The sequence below is a fragment of the Helianthus annuus genome, chromosome 4 (genome assembly GCF_002127325.2).
Source record: "Helianthus annuus cultivar XRQ/B chromosome 4, HanXRQr2.0-SUNRISE, whole genome shotgun sequence".
Classification (NCBI taxonomy): Eukaryota; Viridiplantae; Streptophyta; class Magnoliopsida; order Asterales; family Asteraceae; genus Helianthus; species Helianthus annuus.
Window position 1 is genome coordinate 161,697,433 of NC_035436.2, and position 7,240 is coordinate 161,704,672.

A 7,240-nucleotide genomic window follows, 5' to 3' on the forward strand; every position below is an offset into this window, starting at 1 on the left:
AGCAAGGATTCGTAACGCCGACGTACACTTTTGGATACCGGTAGATCCAAGTGCCCCTCTCGCATCCGCTTTTTGTTTAAAATAATCGTAGTTGGCTTCCAAGTCGTCGACTATGCGTAGAAACAACCGCTTACTCATTCGGAAACGACGCCTAAACAATTCTTTTGAAAATGTCCGCGCCTCATCAAAATAATCTTTCATCAAACGATCGTGTGCCGCGCGTCGGTCTCGTTCAATATAACCTCTTTTATTTTTTTCTGCTTGGGGGCGACGACAATGTAGTGGTAAATCAAAATAATTCCCCCACCACGGGGCATTGTTCGACATGTGTCATCCCAGTCAGCATGGGGCATTATTGCATAAAGTGGTGTAGTGGGGCACTATTCCAATAACGCCCATCCCAATTGTAACACCTCGAAATTTTTATGTCTAATATATAAACGACACGTGTCACTTTCGACAAAAGTATGGTAAACCCAGATTTAATTAAATATGTAAGGTAGGATTTTTTGCACACGTCGACATGTTAATTTACACCTCTGAGCAACTCCATTATAAATCCCAAGACCCTAACATGATTAACAAACATTTATACCTTAATCTGGTGATTCCTAATAATAATGATGGAGGTCCAAATTACTAATATAAGTCCTAAGAAAATAATTGCCATTTAAACCTTTGTCCATGAATTCTATCATTCAAACCAATAATCTTCATGATGGGTAGGCACCCCTGATCAAGCATGGGTTAAAGGGCCTCATACTGACATTTTCCAGACTCAAAATCATGCACTACAAGTTGTCCGTTCGAATCATGAAAGGTTAATTTTTTTTGCTTCTGGTAATGGCTTACGGACCGTAAGGGTCCTGCCTTACGGTCCGTAAAGCGCGAAGGGGTAAAACATTTTCTCTGTCAATGGCTTACGGACCGCAAGGGCCCTGCCTTACCGTCCGTAAGGGACGCCCAGCGACAGAAAGTTGGCTGTTGGCTGTTATAACAGTTTAACCGACTTACCAAGATATTTTCAGAGACATGGGCGACCCCTAACCTTTCCTAGACACTAGGAAACACTTGTAAATGATCTGGATCACCCCATAGACCTACTTGTCACCATCTTGGACGATTTGGAACACTATAAAAGGCCAATGTGTTGCAACCAAGTTCTTCACACCTTCATTCTGCTTTTCTGATCATTTCTAAGGCTCAAGCATTCTCTCTAAGCTTCCCAAGTCGTGCATAGGACTCTTGTAAGTATGTTTAACCCTTTGTGGTTTAGTTTTTGCTTAATTATAGCTTAAAAGTCAATCCGTCGTAATTAACGATTGACTTAGCGGTTAATCACAAATGGTCCAGTGATTAATCGAAACAAAGGTAGTTATATGTTGGTAATCATGTGGGCTTTAAACCCTCAAAAGGGCACCCTCTGATTCCCACTCTAACAAGTCCGAATGTCGAGTCAAACTTGCTTAGAAAAAGTCAACAGAATGCTATTTTGCGATTTTATGCATAATCAGTAATGTAGATAGCGTGTAACCTGATTTAACACTCATATAACATGATAATAAGTATATTAACTAGTCTAAGCTTGTTTGGTCCGACCATTTACTATTGTGACCCGGTTCGGAACCGAAAAGTCGCAAAGCTTTGACTCTTGCTTTGACTATAGTTCTGACCTGTTATGGTATGATTTAAATATGCCTTAGGACTCTCTTAGGACCAGGTTACATGATGGTATAACCCTCTGTGACCGGTTCATTGGTTGTCCGAGTCTTTAGCACATTTCCGTTAAACGCCTAAAAGTCGACCATAACGCCCTTTTAACTTTAAAACGAGAATTGTGGACATGTGAAGGGACAATAACATTAGTTACTGATTTCTAAACATGTCCCTAAAATTTCACGTCAATCAGAGGTCTAGAATGGGAGTTATGCTAAATAGCGCAATTATGGAAACTTTAGTAATTAAACGGCGCAATTAGCATAAAGCCTATCTAAACCCAAGTTTCGACACCAAACTTTCTACAAAATGATGTAAAATAATATTTTGAGATTTTAAAGATTTTTAATCATTTTTAGCCTGCTCATAACCTGCGGTTATGGCATCGGTTCGGTAAATACCGAATATACTCTTTTTGGACATAACTTGAGTTCTACAAGGTATTTTGACCCGATTCCAGTTGCTACTGATTTTAAATGATAAATAGAGTATTTTGGACTTTATAAACTGTTCGGAAAGCTCAGATTTCCTGTAGAACTCAGAAACCTCTTTTATAATCTTTAAAAAGACCGGAATACCCCTACGGGGCATATATTGGATTTAAAACTCGTTACGGGCATTATGGAAGGTATCTTACTGATACCACAACCTCTTTAGAGCATATTAACTTAGTAAACCTGTGTAGGACTCTCACGGTTACCCGTTACGCCTTTTGCGCGCACGGTTCGGTTTATGTAACTAGTTTACATAAACTAGCCGAAACGGGCCAAACCTTATCGTTTATACCTCAAAATCCAGAGTGTGGTTATTATACCCATATAAAACAGGTCTTCAAACTTGTTGGGTCCAAACCACATTCCATTCCCGGTTTTCGCCCATCACGCGACTAAACCGTATATATCCTTTGGAACTGACCGGTCTAAGCTAAGGCTAAATTAAAGACCCGTTAGGATTCTAATAGGTTGTTTAAACCTTCGTTCTAGAGTAGGAGACCAGTAAAAGATACTTGCATTTGTTTATAAAGGATATTACTTGCTCAGGTAAATACTTTTAACTTATTTTCCGTTATACGGGCTTGGGTTACGGTATTTAAAATACCGCTTGGTCGGGCAATTGACCCCAACTCATTAGTAGTTGGGTATTATCAATGTGACCCGTTTAAAAATTTGGTTTTGTTGGCTTTACGCCTTTGGGAGCTTAATGACCATGTCCCGGATATCCTTGGCAGCATTTTACGAAATGGCCACGACCATGACACGCGGGTGTAGGCGTACACCCGACAATGTGTCCATAATTATAAAGGTATAGCCGTTGGCTTTCCCGCCACGGTTTTATGCTACGTGGTGTGTCTATTAACCTTAAACCCGGCACGACCCGGGCGACCGAACGCATAGTGAACATGTAATTCTTTTACAAGATTTGATTGATAAATTATCCCAAGTTATAAAGAGTTTGTGCCTTGTACATTCAAATTAATTTTATTAAACATTTTTACAAAAGTGTCGGTTGAGTGTATTTACTAGTGTAAACTGACGTATTTTCCCCAAAAGATTAAATGCAGGTTCTGTACGAAATAAGCTGGCCACTCCTTAAGCATCGTTAGAGTCTCGCAAGCTTGGGATGCCATATCTGTTGAACAATATTTATATTTTTATTTTGATCCCTCTGTGGATTATATTCAACTATTTGTGATACTTGGATATTACATTTAATGGTTGGAATATATCTATCTTTATGCTTCCGCTGTGCATTTAAATATTGTGGTTTGACTATATTGTTGCCAACTACGTCACGGTAATCCCCCACCGGGCCCACTGGTGAAACACGTGGAAATCGGGGTGTGACACCAATTATTTTTTTTAAACTTTAAATACTTCATTAAATTAAAAAAAATACAATATTAGAAATAAAAAAATTAAAATCCGATTAAATAAAAAAACACTAGTTTTCGTCTTCGCTTTCTTCACCCTCGCCAACTTCGTCTTCCTCGTCCTCCGTTTCTTCCTCTCCCTCAGGTGGTACACACCGAACCGACCATGCGTGGTGTACCAAATCAACCATTAACTGGGAATGGTATGGTTCGTAACGCAACTCTCACGCATTATTCACTCTTTCTTCCATTGACGCCTGTGGATGCCCCTCTTGAACGGCTTCTGGCACATAATTCTAGCATATCGCCTTTCCTTCGTCTTCCAAAATCATGTTGTGCATGATTATACAAGCGTACATAGCATCTCTCATTTTTTGCTTGCTCCATGCACGACAAGGATTTCTCAAATATTGCCAGCGTTGTTTAAGAACCCCAAAGCATCTCTCAATGTCTTTTCGTGAAGACTCCTGAACCTTTTTAAAGTATGCTCTTTTTTCATCAATAGGATCACTATACGTCTTCACGAAAATCGAATACCTAGGATAAATTCCGTCACTCAAAAGATCTCAAATAATATCCATGAGGGTAGTAGTTTCCATTTGCGTAAAACGACGCTTTTGGAGCTTTGCTAGAAATCCACTCCTCTAACAACGGAGATTGTTCAAAAACATTGATATCATTGCATGACCCGACAACGCCAAAGTAAGCCGACCAAACCCAAAGGTCCTGTGAAGCAACCGCCTGAAGAATAATAGTGGGTCCTTTTTGGTCACCCCGTGTGTGTTGGCAATGCCATGCAGTCGGGCAGTTATCCCAACGCCGACGTACACTTTTGGATACCGGTAAATCCAAGTGCCCCTCTCGCATCCGCTTTTTGTTTAAAATAATCGTAGTTGGCTTCTAAGTCGTCGACTATGCGTAGAAACAACCGCTTACTCATTCGGAAACGACGCCTAAACAATTCGTTTGAAAATGTCAGCGCCTCATCAAAATAATCTTTCATCAAACGATCGTGTGCCGCGCGTCGGTCTCGTTCAATATAACCTCTTTTATTTTTTTCTGCTTGGGGGCGATGACAATGCTTGACATATCTCACCGCTAGTTGACAAGCACTCGTAACCGCCTCTTGCTCAAGCTCCTCATCGGTGGAACCATCGCCATCCGCAAAATACTCGTTGTAGTAAAAATTTACCATGGGTGAAGAACTAGGAGAATCCATCAAGTTTTTTATAAAATGGTTGTGTTTTTTAGAGAGTTTTTGAGATAGTTTTGGTTGAAAATGAATGAGTTTATATATATATATATATATATATATATATATATATATATATATATATATATATATATATAGGTAAAAGGTTGAAAAAAAAATCAAAGAAGTAGCCGTTATTATCTAGCCGTTGGATACTTTTGATTGGTCCGGTCAAATCGAGCAAAGCGTTTTAAATAAAACGCCATTTTGATTTTTTTTTCGAAAATAACGCCCGGAAACGCCGGGTGTAATGGAGTGGGGGGCATTATCCGGCGTTTTTTTTGAAATTTTTTTAAAAACCATGCCCCACTACGGGTTGTCTAAAATCCACAAGTTAAGTATCTAAAAACGAAAATCTAAAATCTCATATTATAGAGTTCGATAAGACGGTTACAATGCCTTTTAAATGAGGTCAATCAGAATCCGTTTGATACCCTTCTTATGACTTGTTATTTTTAAAAGACTTTGCATTTTAAACTTGTTTATACATTCGTTCTTGGGGAATTTTTACCAATCGTGTAACTTTATAAGAAGCTATGTTATTGTTCGAAAAGAATTAAAATAACTACCAGAATTGACTTGGATAGAAATTCAAGATTAAATAGCAAAGCAGAATTTGACACAATGACGATTTTGACTCCTAAAATGACAATTTGATGAACTTCAGCCTGTAGTTTTAGGTTTTCTTAATTGAATTACTAAACTTTTCTATATTATAATTTGTCCACAATTTTTTCCCCATAAACTGTTATACTTTAAAATAGGGGTGTTCAAAGTTGATTAACCGTGGATTCAGTTAACCGAGGGTTTGGTTAATTGAAAAGTATTAATCATAACCATAACCGATGGTCAGTTAACCTTGTTCGGTTAACCAATGGTTATGGATCCGTTTCGGTTAATTATCCAATGTCTATAGAATTTGTAAAATGTAAACTCATGAATTACCAATGGGTGCTGGTGGTCCATTGGCAAAGGCAAAACTTTTAAATACCTTGGGAGAGGGAAGTCTTGGGTTCAAGTCCCATAGATGACATGGAATAAAAGAAATTTGCCGTTCAAAAAATAAATAAATAAAAAATAAACTCATTAATATAAAACTTGCAAAATTATATAGATACCACATGCGAAGTTGGTGGAAGCGAACAGTGTGTTATCCGGTGTCAGGGTCTCGGAGGTCAAAGACAAATGGACGTGGTCTTTGGAAGCCGATGGGAATTTTTCTAAGGCTTCGATCAAAGGGTTGGCGGCGAAGGATCAGGAGCAGGAAGGTTCGTTTCCTTACAGTAAGTGTACTTGGGTGCCTGAGAAGTGTAATATTTTTGTGTGGAGATCTTTGCTTGACTGGATCCCAACTAGACAATCTCTAGTTAGGCGTACTATCCATATTGATTCGGTCGATTGTGTTATTTGTGGGGATGCGGTCGAATCGGTGGATCACTTGTTTATGGCTTGTGAGAAATCCATGAGGGTGTGGACTCGATTATGTGAGTGGGCGAATATTCCATCCATATTTGCATATTCTTTTGGTGATCTTGTGGAGCATCATAAGAATTGTCCAGGAAATAAGAATTACAAAGAGGTCATTAGGGGTCTTATCTTTGTTGCTTGTTGGCGCATATGGAGAGCGAGGAATGCGAAGTATTTTCGAGTAAGGAAAGCAGTTGGGAAGAGATTTTTGGGGAGGTTAGGTCTCTCGGTTACTTTTGGTTTAAAAATAGATCGAAGCATTGTAATATTGAATGGATAGAGTGGTGTAAATCCCCGTTGTATATGTTCTAGATTGGGTGCAGTTTTGGTGGTTTTTGGTGCCAGGCTGCTTGTTAATTGTCACACCCCGATATTTCCACGTATTACCAGTGGGTCTGGTGGGGAGTATCGTGACGTAGTTGATATCATTATAGTCAAATACTCACAGTTTAATGCACAACGGAAGTCTAGAAAGTAAAGTAATAATACAAACCGAAACACAAAGTATAATGAAATATTATACAAGCGGTTGTATGATTACTTTACTTTCTAGACTTTCGCTGTGCATTAAACTGTGATTATTTGACTATGATGATATCAACTACGTCACGATACTCCCCACCAGGCCCACCGGTAATACGTGGAAATATCGGGGTGTGACAGGTTGGTATCAGAGCCAATATTGAGGGAATTAAACACTAGCCTTTTGTGTTTAATCTCAATAACACAGTTGCGCATTCCTTGACTTCCGAGTCTAGGCAAAGGACCTAGGATTAATCCTAATCTTAATTGGTTTTTGTATTTTGTTATTTCTTTTGTTTTGACAGGATCAAAAGCAAAATGCCGCCAAGAGTGAGGGGCCGAGGAGGAAGAGGAAAAGCTCTAATTTTGACTAGAAACAACCATGAAGCCGGACCATCACACCGGCGCACACC